The following is a 17,832-nucleotide window of genomic DNA, read 5'->3' on the forward strand; positions in this document are numbered from 1 at the left end:
GGGATAAAATTCATATTGGGCTTAAGTTTAGACACAAAAATCCCAAATACCTGCTTTAGGTAATACCACTCACTCATTCCCCCTGTCCACAGCCACCACCATTATAGCTAAGCTTCACACTTGTCACTATACTGGCTTGATTACACAACATAATAAGCACAATATATTCTACAACTTCACATTTCACCCTCACTGTAAAACAATCTATTCTTCCCCACCCTTTCTATTTCCTACCATGACTCCCTCTCTCCCTCTCCACTGAGGTGTAACACTGCTCTCCCTTTTTATATCCTCCCTATAATAAGATATTTCTTACCCTTCCTTAGGGAGGGCTGGTGATGGTCACAATTAAGCAATAAAATAAATCAATTTATGCATTGCTGTCTCATAATGATTGCACTTCTTGTAGTGTTGACCTTTGACAGCATTTGCAGACAAGAGAAAAAAAATAAAATAAAAGAAATAAATAAACGTTTTTTTTTTTTTTTTTAAACCAATCGTGTCTTCCTGTCTCCCTGCTCGTTCTCGACCCCTCGCATGCACCAGCTCACACTGAAAGCGCAAGTTTTTGGTTACGTTAACATTTATGATGGTAAAGTTTATTGTTTACTTACTGCTGAATGAGACATGAGACAACGAAGTTTCTACACAATACAAACAATGAGCTGAGCTCCTCCTCTCCACTTGCAGTGTTCCCTTGGTGCTCCAGGTGGCCAGGGATGTGGCCGTCATCCTTGGGCGGGCTGCTGCTGGCGCTGCTTCTGTTCCGGTTCCTTCTGGCCTGGGGTCTGGTCTCTGCTGACTCTGGTCCTGCTGGCTGACTGTCAGGTGCGGTCCTGGCCGTCTCCCGGGTGTGGGCCTTTGCTCCTCCACTAAGATCTCGGGCGGGGTGCTCTCTGGACCCTGGGTTGGGTGCTGTGGCATGGGTAGGGGTGAAGGAGTGGGCGTTGGCGGGTGGCCTTGATGTTGGAGGTTGGGGTCGGTGGCGGGGTGTGCTGAGTCCTCGGCTACTTGGGGCTTTCTCAGGTGTGTGTGTCGGGGTGGTGGCTGCCTCTCGGCCTGGGATCTCTAGGGCGTCTGCTCAGTTGTCTGAGGAAAGATGGCCACCGCTGAGCTATGGTGGCGAATCCCGCCTGCGTCATCTAGTGTTTATACATATCTATGCTTTAGCCAGCGGCGTTTCCTGTTTTTGCCTACAGCCACGTCACTCATGACATGGGCCATTAAAGGGTCTATTATGGCGTGATAAATGGTGCCAGTCAAGAACGCAAAGCATGATGGGTAATTTTCACATTGAGTCTTGTTTAGGGTCATCATGTGTATCAAATATGAGGGTGCTTGAACTTTGCATTTGAGAGTTATATGGATTTTCCTATTATGGCGTGCTAAATGGTGCAAATGCTTTTGATGATTTTTAATCTTCAGTGGGTCCTAAATGTTCTGGCCGAGTTTGAAGCGAATCAGGTGAAGCCCCTCAGACTTGTTCGCGCAAGGACGAAACGCCAATAACCCAAGATGCCTGACCTCCTGTTTGGTTTTGGGCAGGGTCATAATGTAACTTTTTGCTCATCTTGGGGTCAAGAATACTTGACTCGGACAAACCTGCTGGTTGTGCGGTTCATCACAGTTTTTGTGAGTTTTTGCGTTGCATTTCTTTACCAATTTATTTAATTGCGGCAAATTATCACATTTTTCAGCAGGCCTGAAGTGCGTGCAAATTTTGGTGAGAATTCGAGCATTCTCAGGGGGTCAAATTAGTGATCAAGAGGGAACCGTGGAACAATAATACAAGCAGAAACAATAGGTTCCTACATCCCAAAATCCAGACAAACTCACAGCCACACAGCAGTGCTGTTTTTCATCTGATTATCAACAACAAATCAGCAGGAAATTGTGTAAATGCTAGTGTTTCCTAATTATTCTTGTTAAGTTGTTCTTGCTTCCTCCGTATGACTTCTGGGACAGCTTCTAAGGAAAGGGAATAAAAAGACACCCACAACTTAGCGCATTGCAAGTCAATTTAATGACTACATGGGTGCTCGTACTGAATGAAAACATCTGTGATGATTTTATTTTTATTTGTCAAAATCTCCTCAATGTGTTTGGGAGCACCTATTTCTACAAAACGCTTTTGTAGTGTTGTTGCCGAGGCAGTGGCGTGAAGGTTTAATTAACTCTGGTTAGAGTCTGTGTTGGATTGCTGTTTTATGGAAAAATGTCAATGAGGTGTGATAATTGGGTGACACTTAACTTAAAATGAAGTCACATATGCAATTTGAGCCTTGGAAAATGCCCAGATCATGGACATAATTTTTGTATTAACTCTTAAATACGAGACAGAAACGCCTTTGTTAAAGTTCTGATCCAGATAGCAGCTTGCTTTTGTTTCTTTGTTTGTTTGTTGCTACACATGGAATTGTTGGCATGTATTTCTTGTGCACTGTTTGTTATCATGCATTACGATACAGCACGCACTTTAAGATAAGAGTATAAGTGTTGCCTGAGCACATTTGAATCTCATTCTTCCTGCTCATTATCAACAGATTGTTTCAATTTGACTGTTTTAAGAGTCTCTCATGCATTCAAATAAGCCACAGATTTATTATATTCATAAAAGTCCCTTAAATAATAAGCTGTGGGCTTTTCATTTCATTCTAAGAGAAAACAAATGAATGTACATACAGTATGTTCACATATTAAGTGACGTGCCGTGACCACTAGGGTTGGGTAGGCACGTTGCAAATTGAGACCACCAATGACAATTTCATATGTTTCTGCTGGCAAGTGTTAATTCAATTCAAATCAAATTTATTTGTGTGAAGCAATTTCCAACAAAGTAATCTCAATGCGCTTATCAAATTATAAAATTCATAATAAAAAAGGAAAAAACCCAACAAGATCCACATGAACAAGCATTTAGCCGTCTAACAAAATCAACATTATAAAACACCATTAACGAAACATAAACAATTATTTAATAAAGCCTCCATACTCTCCCAACAAGATATATCTCATGACACGCAGCGCATTCATTGTTTGTGTTGGAAACACAGAAACACGGAGAAAAAGACAACAACAACAACTCGGAGCAACCTCATTGAGGCGCATCCACATAGCCAATCCTTCCTTTTGTTCCATTCACTGTGAAAAGTACAAAACATTTTCTGGCCTTACCTTTGCTGAAGGTCTGGTAACTCAGGTGTTGGTCTCCCATCTTTTAAAAGCTGTCATTTTTCCTCAAAAAAAGTTTCTCTATCATCTCTGGCGCTGTCATCCTGCCTGTAGCGTTGTCCCGCCCACGAGCGAGAGAACGTAGCAGCAGCGGTCGCATGGCATCAATTCACTAATGTACTGTGAACTTACGTATAGCATTTAGCATAGCACGGTTACGTCCAAAGGCAGCTCTCTACGCTGCCTTTGGACGTAAATGGTTGTCATCTTGGGGACCTGGCTGCGCATGCGCAAACACGTAAAAACACGGAATGGGAACAGAGACAGAGGAACAACGTGCCTTTGGGAGGGGGCGTGGCCTCCCTCTGCCTTACAGCGGAGTGAGACTATGCAGCTGTTCCAGGAAATAGTGCTGTTTATTAATTTGGGCTATGAAACGCACAAAATGCGGACACTTTCAAACTTATAGGTACTGTAGGCTTTTGGAAATGGAAAAATAAATAATTTATAATTATATTATAATTAAAACAAATAATCAAAATATCAATTCACCCTTGGGTAGGCACTGCCTACCCTGATGGCACGTCACTGCACATATTGAATGTACTCAACACTAAATGCAAGGGGTTTTACTGTATAATGCCTTCCTCCTCTGTCACACAGGAAGTTGTGCCCAAAACCTAATATTCAGCAGTGCCTCCAAGAATTAAGTGAAAGTCTTTCCATACCAGCCTATCATTGCCCGATCTCATCAGATCTGCAAAGCCAGGCCTGGTTGGTGCTTGGATGGGAGATCACTCAGAATTCCACGTGCCACAGCGGGGTGACAATTGGTCTAGTGCACATGTATTAAACTCAAGGCCCGAGGCCCAAATCCAGCCATTTAGACCATCCAATTCAGCCTGCAGGAGAAAGTAAAAAATTGTTGTGTAAATGACGAAGATATCTCAGCCCTTCTAAATACACAAATTCAACGAAACTCCACAATATTTAGAGGATTGCAATTTCTCCATGCATTTATCACATCACTGCAGTCATTTCAAATCTCAAATTGTTTTGAGATTCCAATTTTATCTGATCAGAATATTTCCCCTTGATTGTTATTATTCAATTTTTTTAAAAGTTATTGAGGTAGATAGTGCAACAATATGATTCCTAACACTTACAGTTTCAGCTTGTTATCAGCTTTACATGCTGATAACACTAGGATTTTGTAACAGTGATATTGAAACAGAAGGTCTCTTCTTTTCTTGGATGTTTTCAAATAATTTTTTTGATCGTTTTCCTGCCGGGGCTTGTCATAATAATCTGTGTTAATTACCACTGACTCATAAAGACGTTAAATCTGGAGTCAAATTTGAATCAATAAAAAGATGACTTATTACTAAATAATTGCTGCCACTGCATCTCCCTGCTCAGTGTCTCTCTACAATCCACCAAAAAATCATTGGAATCTGAGACATTCACCTTGAAATGCTACGTAGCTGATGGTGAAGGAATGCTATATTCCACTTTTTTGGGGTATATTGCTACAAGATTGGACTTACCTGGCTTGCCTGTGAAACCGTGCATGATTGATTATAGTTAGCTGCTGCTATAATTAGCTGCTGTTATAGTTAGCTGCTGTTATAGTTAGCTGCTGCTATAATTCGCTGCTGTTATAGCTAGCTGCTGTTCTAGTTAGCTGCTGCTATAATTAGCTGCTGTTATAGCTAGCTGCTGTTATAGTTAGCTGCTGTTATAGTTAGCTGCTGCTATACCTCGCTGCTGTTATAGCTAGCTGCTGTTATAGTTAGCTGCTGCTATGATTAGCTGCTGTTATAGCTATCTGCTGTTATAGTTAGCTGCTGTTATAGTTAGCTGCTGTTATAGTTAGCTGCTGTTAAAGCTAGTTGCTGTTATAGTTAGCTGCTGTTTTAGCTAGCTGCTGTGATAGTTATCTGCTGTTGTGAGAGTTAGTTGCTGTTTTAGCTAGCTGCTGTGATAGTTATCTGCTGTTTTAGCTAGTTGCTGTTATAATTAGCTTCTGCGATCGTTAGCTGCTGTGATAGTTATCTGCTGTTTTAGCTAGTTGCTGTTATAATTAGCTTCTGCGATCATTAGCTGCTGTGATAGTTATCTGCTGTTTTAGCTAGTTGCTGTTATAATTAGCTGCTGTGATAGTTAGCTGCTGTGATAGACAGACGTCACTAAGATGGCCGCATCTAGAGACGGTCGAGGCGCTGCTCCTCAGTTTCCGTCAGAGAAAGACATTTTACTAATAAATGCCAACAAAGAAATAACCAAACTACGGGAAGAGATTTGTCGCCTTTCTAACTGGCTTAAAAAGAAAGATGAACTACTCACCAAGTGTACGGACAGAGTCGTACAACAGTTAATAGAGCTGTTGTCCATAATTCTCCATAATATTCTGTGTGACAACGATACAGTTCCCTAGGAGGCTGTCCTGTTCCTCACCACGCCTGCCATTGTGGGCCGAGGTTGTCGCAGGGCCCTCAAGTTTTGAATTCATTTCAGAGTGAGACTTTGGCTACAGCGGCGGTTAGGGTACAGTCTGATAAAAGACATACATTCATACAAATAAAACTATTTATTTAGCATTTAACATTTCTTACTGCAAGGGTGCTTGTTGTGTGTGTGTGTGCGTGCGTGCGTGTGTGTTTATGGTTAGTGTTGTTTAATGTAGCTGTTAGTGGCAGGTTTTGAGGCCTCCAGCACAGGGGAAATGATGTCATTGCCTAATTTGATTAATTGGCCATTTGCATGTAATTGTAATGGACGCTGCAGGAGAAGAATAACCTCATGAGAGAGACGAAGTGTGAGTAAAAAACACCCTAAAAATGTTTAGAACTACAAATGAACGTTTTTCTGTTGATTCCCGTTTTTAATTTTTTTTATTTTGCCATTGAAAGAGGCCATTGCGTCACAACATAAGTTCACTAATCAATCTTTATTTGCATAGTGCCAATTCATAACATGTATTATTGCAAGTCACGTCACAGAAAGCAGGTCAAAGACCTTACTGTTTGTTATCTCATTACTTTTTGATGCTTTAGACCAGAGGTAGGCAACTTTTATCTCAGCGGGGCAATAAAAATGTGTTTGTTTGATCGGAGGGCCACATGATCAACATTCATGTCAGCATTTAGAATAATGACCAATCTGAGCATTTATACAGGAAAGAACAGAACGTTTTTATAGCAATTTGTGTATTTTTCTGTCATTCTGTATATGTTTGTTGTTGACTAACTCGTTGTGAGGCATTTTATACATGTAGTCCTTTTGTGTATTTTTCCTGTATAATATATGTTTTTTGCAGTCACCCTGTGTACTTGTGCTGCCATTTTGCATTTTTTGGAGTATTTTTTGTGTATTTCTATTCTCGTTTTGCTTGTTTGTTAGTACTGTGAGTTTGCAGAGTCATTTTTCTGAGTAATTTTGTGTATTACTGTTGTTGTTTTGTTTATTTTTGTAGTAGTTTTGTGTGTATTTTCTGTGTCTTTTACTGTATTTTCCTGAAATGATGTATTTTTTAAATGTATTCTCACTCTTGTTTTGTGTTATTTTTTGTCATTTTGTACATTTACTTTGGGGGCAGCATAAAATTAGACCGAGTGCTGCATGTGGCCCCCGGGCCGCCAGTTGCCTATGTCTGCTTTATACCCAAATTACATAAATCAATGTTGTCCTGTATTGTTCAATGAAAAATTGTTTAGTTTTCTTAATTTTGGTTTAGTTTCTAACCTTATGCTCCACGAAGGCATCTCCTGTGCTGCGTGACAAAAACAGTGTGTGTAACTCCGCCCCTCCTCCTTTGCTCAGCCATTCTTCAACCGATTTTGACCACCAAACTTTACCATGTTCAGCTACTACCTTCAACCCATTTCAACTCATTTCAACTTTTTTAATTGTTTTCAATCTTTTCAACCCATTTCATCTTTTCTCAACCTTTTAACCAATTTCAGCCTTTTTCAACCTTATTGCTAATTTTCAGCTAATGCTAGGTTAGTGCTAAAGCTGGGTTAGTGCTAATGCTAGGTTAATGCCAATGATAAGCTAAAAGTAATGTTAGGCTAATGCTAATGTTAGGCTAATGCTAATGCTTGGTTAATGCTAACACTTGGTTAATGCTAGGTTTATGCTAACGCTAGGCCAATGCTAATGCTAGGTTAATGCTAACATTAGGTTAATGCTGACACTAGGCCAATGCTAACACTAGATTAATGCTAATGCTAGGCTACTGTAAATGCTAGGTTAGTGCTAATGCTATATTAATGCTAGATGATGCTAGTGAGGGCTAATGCTAACCAATGTTAATGCTAATGTTAATGCTAATGTTAATTGATGCTAATGTTAAGCTAATGCAGTTGAAGCAGAGAGCTGCCACCTGTCTCTAAATGCTTGTTCATGTTGATCTTGTTGGGTTTTGTTAAATGCACTGAGATGACTTTGGTGTAATTTGCACTTTACAGTATAAATAAAGTTGAATTGAATTGAATTAATGCTAATACTAATGCTAATGCTAACTGATGCTAATGTTAAGCTAATGCAGTATGACGCGGACCAGCACCTGCATCCTCACTTTCATTTTCTTCAGGAAATGCTGATATTCCAATTCCACGTATTTACATAGTTAGATTCTTTAAAATGTGCGTTATGGCTCATTCATTCCACCATTATGCTACGTAGTAGAAATAAGAGAGAATCACTATACTAGAGTGTACAAAGGCAAAGTCATTTCCTTACATGACTTCTCTCTGACCCACAGTCCCTCACTCCCCACATTGTGTTGCCACACTAAAGCATTTGATTGCATGAACTGTTACACACTGGGTGCAAAATGACAATGGCTCACCTCAGAGAGCCAGACATAGCAGACAGTGTGGTATCAGACTCTCTCTAATCTCAGGCCATGGGATGGTTATGTTGTTCCTGCTCCCACGTCACCACTGCAGACACAACACTGACCTAGAGACCGACCAAAATCATTTACACTGTAAACCATCCGATGGAAAATAGTTAGATTGTTACATGTTTCAGGTTGAAAATGAAAAATACCAAATTTGACATTTTCCTTAATTTATTCCAATGGTTCCCAAACTTCTAGAGGTACTTGAACACCTTTCAGGAGGTATTTGTCAGTTTATTTTTTCTTTACATGCAAACAGACTTTTTTCTCATCCATTAATAATAATAGGTGGAAGAACTCTTTAAAATACAACAAAAGGTAAGGTTCAAATACTAAAAAGAGCAAAAACATCAGAAATAAATTCATAAAAAGGCCTAAATTCAAGGTTAATGTTGAACGAGACACAGGAAAGAGTTTAGACGAGCCTGTAAACACAAATAAATAATGCATAACATGGGCTATGGGGTAGTTGCAATCAGAAATAAAGGTTACGGTGTACATGGGGTAATACATTTTTGGAAACACTGATTTATGGCTATCACAGCATGATTTTATAACATACAAACTAAAAAGAAAAAACCTTTACAAAACCTTTGAGAAATTTTTCAGAACCTCAATTTTTTGTTAATTTCATTAAGACTGAATTCAATATGTATTGATTAATTAAGACAATGAAGATCGTCAGTGTACGGTCTTGAAAATAACCCACAAGTTGAATTTGTGTGTGTCTGCTGCTCTTTATATGCCTCTGAACTGTGTAACCCTGATCAGAAACATGTATACTGACAGAAAATACTGTATATTACGGAAAGCTACACTAGTTCTAAAAAAGCTTTAAAGAAACATCATTCAAAGTTGCCTTTTCATCAGGGAGAACAGCATATTCAATATCCTGCCCTTACACGTTCACATCTGCCTGGTTCCACAGACTGAGAATCCACGTGGACACATACCAACCGTGTTCCAAGTCTCTGCGTCTCTCCTTAACCTTCATTATAATTTATTATATGTTAAAAAAAAAATTCACGGTTCACGGTTTATAACAGGCATGTACAGAATTTTCATTTCCCATGCATTTTAAATGCCAAATTTATTATTTCATTGTACCACATGGTGAAACTAGATGTTTTCTCTCTGTTGGTTGCATGCATGGATGGATGGATGGGCGGATGAACCGTAACCCTAAAGCAGGGGTTCTCAACCTTGGGGTCGGGATCCCATTTGGAGTTGTGAGACACTGGGAGGGCGTCGCCAGAAGCCTGCAAGTAACTGAATATTTTTTTAACAATTTGAGCCGATTTTTGCTTATTTTTACCCGTTTTCTGCAACTACACCAAACTTGCTATATTTTGACCTATTTTCAATACTTTTTCTTGACATAAATTTGCTCCTTTTAAAAAACCTTTTTTGTGAAATTGCTCCTGTTTCTGCCACTTCTCCATCAAATGTCAATGCCTTTTCTACACATTTTTTCCACTGGCAAGACGTTTTCAGTACACCACTTTTCCCACCTGATGTCAAATATGTTGACCCAATAATGTCACGTTTAACCTCTTTTCACCATATTTCATGCTTATTTTGGCCAATTTAACCACATTCACAATTTGTTCTGCCCATTATTTGCCAGTTTAAACCATTTGTCTCTACTTTCCCCCCATTTCTGCCACTTTTAAGCCAAAATGTAAACTTTGAACCCTTTTTAGCACCTTTTCCACCATTTTTGGCGATTTTTCCACCCATTTTATTTCTGATTAAAACAAGGATTCACATCTTTAAGATAATTACAGTGTATCCTGAGTAACAATAGATATTATTCAGTTGGTGGTTATCACAGATTCCAAGAACAATGGACCATCAGTTTACTGACTTTATGAATGGGCCCCAAAAATCTCCCCCCTTTATCCCCCCTTATAGATGGCCCTGTCTCCACATGACTGTTCTTCAATGTTCATGTCTGTGTTCAACCACCCTCAGGTACAGTGGTGGTCTCCGGTCTCTGGAACCTTTATTTTTTGGGTCGCGGGCTGAAAGGTTTGAGAACCCCTGCCTTAAAGAATTGTAATACTCAAATAACACAAGTTCAGTCGAGATTGTGTGATGATTGCATATCCAATATGACATAAGATTACGCAAAGAGGTTATCTTGCTTGTAATAAAAATAATAATGATAATTATAATCATAATAATAATAATAATAATAATAATAATACATTTTAAAGCACTTTTACGACAAAGAAAATGCAGCTCAAAGTGCTTTATATAGTTAAGAAAAAGAACAAAACACCCACCCCCCAAAAAGACAGTCCAACATTCACAGAACGGCACACAGGATCAAAATAAAAACACAATGATGACAATGGCACGTCCATGGCGGCCACAGAGACTCCAATAAGAATACACCATCACAGGAGCCCTCTGGACCAGGAGATCCAGAGGGCTCCATGAGGAATCACTGGATGAGAAAAGAACTAATTAAGGACAATAAAAATAAGATGTGATACATGATAAAATGAACAAACGAGAATGAAATAGACGCAAAAAAAAAAAGATTGCAAGGGGCAGGTAAAACAGGTGGTGGATATTTGGTTAAAAGCTCCCTAAAGTTTGCAGCCACTTCAGATGTGATGTAGCGCTTCTTCACGGTTCTCACTGAGGTCTTCCATTGGATAACAGTAGTGATATTAAAAAACACGCAATAGTGGTCAGAGACAGCCAAGTCAACAACAGAGGACACACCCGTGGACAGGCCATGGGTAATGACCAGGTTTAGAGTGTGTCCCCTGTCATGAGTCGGCTGCATGATGTGCTGTGTAAAATCTATGAAATTAAGAACATTTAAAAAGTTCCTAGCAAAAGGATCTAAAAGGTTATCTACATGCACAGTATATGAAAATCATAAGCTACAAGAATCATGTCAAATTGGTTAAAAATAATTGTTAAAAACTCTGAAAACCCCTCAATCAAAACAGTTCAGGGTTTTGGGGGCCTATAAACTGATACAAAATATTGCAGGGATGTTAACTCATTCAGTGCCAGCCATTTTCAGATTTTCTACCCCCCTCAGTGCCAGACGTTTTTGAGCATTTTGATTGAGTTTAAAAACCCACAGAATATTTTCTACTATGGCTGTCTGAAATCTGACACCAGATTCTGAAAGATTGAAAAAAAAAAATATTTGTTTCTGGCTCGTTTTGTTCTTTTGTAATCAGCTGTTGAATAGAGCAAGTTTTACACAAATCTTTAGTTTCAGCGCAAAAAGCTGAGAAAACAGCCTTTTTCTAAAAAAAAAAAGACTTACACGCATGGGCTCCTCCTCGTAGCCCACAGTGTTGAAATGGTGTGATCACACTCTTTAAAACGTGGAATCTGACGAACAGCAGCGGAACTTACCTACGAGGGCCCAGCAAGTGGGCCCGGTGTGGAAATTATATGACTCAGGAGGTCTTGTTACTGGGTCACAGTAACTATTCCAGCTGTTAGCCAGATGGTGGCTAAAAACAAGGCTAACTTTCGTGAGGCTCCGTGGCACTTGGGTCAGGGGACCAGATGATAAAGGTGTTATTCCAGACTGGGTTCTGGGTCGAGGGCAGTTTAAAGGGATCCTCCAATGTTTTTACAAATGTGGCCTAAAACCTTTGAAATGTCCTTATTAATAATGTATCAATTTTAGTTATAGCGCTTTATCATAGACACTCAAAGTTGCTTTACAGAATTAAGGCATTATTCTTTCACTCCACACTTAGTGGTGGGGATGTAACAATTAATCGTAAGGCAGTTAAAAATCGATTCATAGGTATCACGGTTGATATCGATTTTCTGACAATTGAATCGCAGTACTTTTTTTAACCAGCAGAGGGCGCTATCCGGAAGTGTTGGCGGCGGGCTGAGTCTGCTAATACTTTCTTTCTGGCTGCCTTCTACTCTTAAATATGTTAATAAATGATTCATTGCCCCTTTAGCACCGAAAGAATATCTGTAATATTACTTGAATATCTGTAAAAGTCACGTTTTTCTATTAGCTCTGTCTGCTAGCATAGCTTCTCTTCTTCACTGCAAGATATCTGCATGCCAACCGACCACTGGGTTACCAGCGCCCTCTGCTGGTCCAAACAAATATGACATAAATCAGTGCAATGATGGTTTTTTTTTTTTTAAAGTCCAATTGTTAAGGCACAAAATACATTTTCAGTTGCACTTTTAAAAGAAAAAGAACTATTATGCAGTTTTGCATTGTTTATTATAGAACCAGAATTTAAATTAATAGGCTTCATTTTCATTTGTATTATTCCTTTATTTATTTAATTCAAGATTTATTTTTAGTTAAATTGCATTGTTTTGAATAGTTTATCAAGGAATTCTTTTGACAATGAAAAATAAAAGGAAAATAATACAGTATTTTCTAGTTTTTTTCTCAAAAAAAAAAATTTGTCTACAGTCCCATTTTGTAAATGAAAAAATCGTGAGAGAATCGTATCGTGAACCCAGTATCGTGAACCCAGTATCGTGAATCGAATCGTATCGGGAGTTGAGTGAATCGTTACATCCCTACTTAGTGGTGGTAAACTACTATTGTAGCCACAGCGGTTGTCATTTTGACTGAAAAAGCTGCTAAATGATCCTGAATGTTTCACCTCCTATAGAACTCAATGGACTAAAAGGGCCGATTGCCATCATCATTGACGTCATTTCAACATGGCGGCACGCAGGCTAAACTAGTATCATTTTCAAAAGTTAATAAAACAAATATGGTGCAAAATAATGTGTTGTTAGGCATAGATTTTCTAATAAGGACATTTCAAAGGTTTTAGGCCACATTTGTAAAAACAGTGGAGGATCCCTTTAAGAAAGGTTATAAAAGATTCAAAGTGAAAACACAAGCACCTCTGAACTGATCTGACGCTGGCCGGTGTGACACCATGCATCATATAGTACAATATAAATACAGTATACTGTATATCAAAACATTCTAAAACACAGCTTACATACTGAAAGCCTGTAAGGTCACATTTTTAGACACAAAAGCACCCCCGTGTGGCAATATGTCGTTAACACAAGAGATGGGGCGATTGTTGCACCCTTGTGCACTTCTTTAAATTTACATACATGTGTACATCTTCCACTGCATCAGATCTTTTCAACTCCTTCAGACCTTTCCTTTTGTTTTTTTTTGTTTTTTTTTGTTTTTTTTTACCTTGTCTGCACATGCTGTTGAAGGTTAACACTACAAGAAGTGCATTCTTTTAACAGCAATGCATATTTTATTATTGCAATTAAATAAATGAATTTATTTCATTGCATAATTGTGACCATCACCAGCCCTCCCTAGGGAATGGTAAATACTTAAAGGGAGGATGTAAAAAAGAGAGGGCAGTGTTACACCAGGGTGAGGGGGGTGGGGGGGGGAGTTAACAGGGAGGAGGGATACAAGATAGGAAAACGAGTGGGTGGGGAATAGTCAATAAGTTACAAGTGATGCGATGTGAAATTGTGGTAGTGTATATTGTGCTTATTGTTGTGTTATCAAGCCAGTTTGGTAACCAGTGTGCGGCTTAGGAATAATGGTGGTGGCTGTGAGCAGAGGAGGAAGTGAGTGGAAGTTACATAAAACAGGTATTTGGGAACAACGTGTCTATGGTTGAGCCCAGTAAGAGTGTTATCCCACAGCCCGAGGCCGGTGCGTCCATGACAAATGTGATTCCAAGAACCGCTACTGCAAAACCCATGGGCCGCCCCCGGGCCCGAAGAAGCAGTCGGGCCAGCAGAAAGAGCGGGAAATGTAGGGGCCCCAGGCGACCACCCCACGGCCAAGCAGCCCCCCGAACGCCCCCAAGATCCCAAGCCGAGAGGCAGCCATTGCCCCCCCATACACACCCGAGAAGGCCCCAAAGAGCCAAGGACCCAGCGCACCACGCCACCGATCCCAACCCCCAACCCCCAGGCCCCCCAGCCCCCCCCCCCCACCACCCACACCCCCGCACCCAGCCCCCGAGGGGAGGGCCCAGAGAACTCCCCGCCCGAGACCCCAGCGGAGGAGCCGAAGCCCACGCCCAGCAGACGACCAGAGCCCAGAGCCAGCAGGGACCCGACCCCAGGCCAGGAGGACCCGGAACGGATGCAGCACCAGGAGCAGCCCGCCCAGGGCGGACGACCACACCCCAAGCCGCATAAGGCACCAGGGGGCCGCTGGGAGTCCCCCCGCCGGTCCCCAGGCACCCCAGCCCAGCTCCCCCGGGCGCCCCAGATGCTGATGCCGCCCGCGCCACGAGCTTCAGTTCTTTAAAGCCAGGGCCCCCTCCAGAGGCCAAGCCAGACCGCCCCGCCGGGATGTGGCCCCCTATTGTGGCCCCGACACCCTGCCTCACGGGGATTGCCCAAACAGGGGCCGCACCAGAGGGTATGCAAGGGCGCGGCACGCGCCACCCGCCCCGGAAGACCCTCGCCAGGACCGGTCCGGCCAGCCGGCCAAGCACCCCGGGCCCCAGGAGCACCCCCCGGGACCAGGACCCCCCAAGGGCAAGCCCCCGGGCCAAGCCCCCCGGGACGCGCCCCCCACCCCAGCCCAGGACCCGGCCAGAGCCCAGCAGGACCGCACAGCCCCAGACGGCACAAAACCAGCAGCCCCGGGCCCGCCGCCCCCCGGACAGCGCAAGCCACGGGGCAGGGCCCCCCGCCGGCCCGCGAGCAACCGGCGACCCCCACCGCGGGGACGGAGGCACCCCAACGGCACACATCCAGCGCGGGACAGCAGCCCCCAGCCAAAGATGCCCCGGACCCACCCACCAGTCCGCAGATTGCAGGACATACCCACCAGGCGGCCGAAAGCAACCTCAACCACCGGAACAGCTAGCGCCGCCCCCCCAGTAAACAGCATCATCCCGAGGCGCGAAACAACCCTGCCCCAACCCCGGTGAGGACACCAGCACCCCCCCAGCACACCCACCCCCCAAACCGGCAAGGCAGGCCGCCCCGGGCCCGCACACCGCGGGGCCCGCCCCCAAGGCCACCAGGAGACGAAACAAGCACCGAGCCACACCCAAGGGGGAGAGGCACCCCCGCGCCCCACCAGGCCGACACCGCCCGGAAAGACCCCGCAAGGAGAGACCCCGGCAAAGCCCCCCCGAGACCCACCGCCACGCCCGACCGCACCATCCTGATGTACTTTTACTCTATGCAGTGGCCCAGCCACCAACACCAACAGAGGGGCCAGGCCCCCACCGGAGAGGCCCAAATATATGTGTACCAACCCACCACCCTGTTATGGTGCCTCTCCAATCCCCAATGGAGAGGCACTTCCCGATCCCCTGTGTGAATGTGTGTGTTTGGTGAATGTATGGGGTGTAATTAAAAGAAGGGGGATGGAGGGGAGCGGTGCTCCCCATCCAGCCTCTGTGGATTTATGTGTATGTCCTTCAGACCTTTCCATAGATATAAAATTTATGATAACTTTCAAACCCTTTTTATGTTTGTATGTAATTTTTTTTATCATGAGAACCTCTAATTTTTTCAGCAGGAAAAACACTTGCATACAGTATTTCCCAAAATTAGGGCCAAAGTAAAATATTTTTGATGAAAATATTACAACTTTGACCGTGTCATTAATTAATATATACCTTGTATATTTTTGCAAGATTAGAAATCCAGGCCTTCACTGAAATTTCCTTAAGACTTAATGCAATTGTTTCTAGTTGGAAGGGGGGGGTCATTACATTACAACTAAAACATACTTCCCTTTATTTTGAAGGTAGAATCTTTGATCTATTAGGTATTAATTGAAAAAACATTATGATATCTCATGATTACAGTATATGAAAAATATGTGGTTACAATGGGTGTCAATGGGGCAAAGTTGGTCACGAGGTTACTAAGTGTCAGTATGATGCATATTTCCTTTTCTATACACTTCCATTACATGACTTTGGAATTAGGCAAAAAAAAAATAGTGACAAAGTTTCATACAACTAGTTTTAAAAATGACCAGAATATCGAGAGGCAAACAAATAAAAACACCCAAAATGTCACTTTTGGCCACAAAGATACTCTGAGAGTTAATGGCTGTTATTTTATTTTACTTTTAAATGTGACCAGTAATGGCTTGTTTTAAGATTCACTAGGATTTAACTTTAGCATTATATTTCTAACTTTTGTAACAATTTCCCTTCACTTAAGAGAAACACTGATTTATGGTCTTTTAAAAAAAATTTCAATTTGGCATCTTCCTTAAAAATAATAATAATAAAAAAAACATCAATTTTTGATCATTTATTTAATTATAATAACAAAATATATACACAAATACAGATATGCTAAATGCCTCCTGTCAAGGTCTGCTTCGAAATCAGAGATTTTATTGTTTCAAAGATACCTAGACAAAATTTGAAAATGTTCATGCAAGAAAATTATTTAATTTAATAACTAGGTTACATTTATCCATTTATTTTTTAAATACTCCTTGTACAATGTCTTTATTTTCTTTTCTTTTATATTTTCCTTTGGTGTGCTTATTCTCATGTCGTTTAGGTTGTTGGTTTAGGTTTGTAAATGTTGTGCATTGATGTATAACTGAGGAAGTTGTTGCATGTTATCTTGTTTAATATTTTTTTTAAAAAAAATAACAGAAATATTTAGCTGTTCTTACACCGATCTTCCGTTCACGTTATAAGAAATCAAAAAGAAGTAACACTAACATTGTTTTCGGGGTTTCTAAAGCCATTTCTGATACACTGCAGCTACACTTTTCTGCCGCTAGATGGCGACCACAACACACGGATAAACTTTTTTTTCAATACTTTATTGCAATAATTAATTAATTTAATAACATAAAACAGACATAAACAGAACAGAACAAACAACGACAGCAATGAACAAAAAAAGACATACATAAAATGAAATTGGGGATAAATAAAAAGTGTAAGTGCCTTTTTGTCCCACATCTTTTGATGAAATTATGTCATTGTGAAGTCTATCTATTTTCAAAGTAAATGTTATTCATGTTTTGCAAGTTATCTTTATTTTTTCACATTGATGGGGTGTGATAAAGTACCTCATGCTCAACTTCCATGCACATTCTCTCCAGTATTTGGAGAAAGTCGTCTTTAGGTTTTATTTATGGTGGTTCAGATCCATACGAGGCTCCCTCGTCTTGGATCAATGATGACCCGGAGAGTCTTCCGTCTATTATTTATCCTGATATCGTCAACTACCTGGGTTTCGCCAAGCCAATACACAGCGGAAGACCTTAAATCTTATAAAAGTTTGGAGGCCTATAACCAGATAGTGTGTGGATAGGTGAGGGAGATGCAGTATCAAGTCATCACCCAGATAGCACGCATACGTCTCGCCGATGTCGGCCTCAGATCGTGCGTTGGTATTCATTTTGTGTGTTTATTTCCCCCCAAATTAGTGATACCACTTACAGTATAAAATTGTAGAACTGTAAAATGTCTCTTCCATGAAGCTGTTTTTGTGCTGGGGCTCTTTTGGCTATACTGCTGAAAATACATTTCTGATCATGAACTGTCTCTCTCTTTATTTTGACCTCACATAATAAGCTATTTAGTGGTTGTATATTGTTTTGGTTTTTTTTTGTTTGTTGTTGTTGTTGTGATATTGCCATATTACTATCAGATTTAAGTAAATACTCAACTATAGATATAGAGATATTTATACTAATTGAATGATCCGAGCTAAATAAAGGTTAATATAAGCTATAGAGGCCGCGCTGAGCATCTTTAATTCATCGTCCAAACATCGGC

Source organism: Gouania willdenowi, chromosome 4, assembly GCF_900634775.1.
Source record: "Gouania willdenowi chromosome 4, fGouWil2.1, whole genome shotgun sequence".
In the NCBI taxonomy this organism is placed as follows: domain Eukaryota; kingdom Metazoa; phylum Chordata; class Actinopteri; order Blenniiformes; family Gobiesocidae; genus Gouania; species Gouania willdenowi.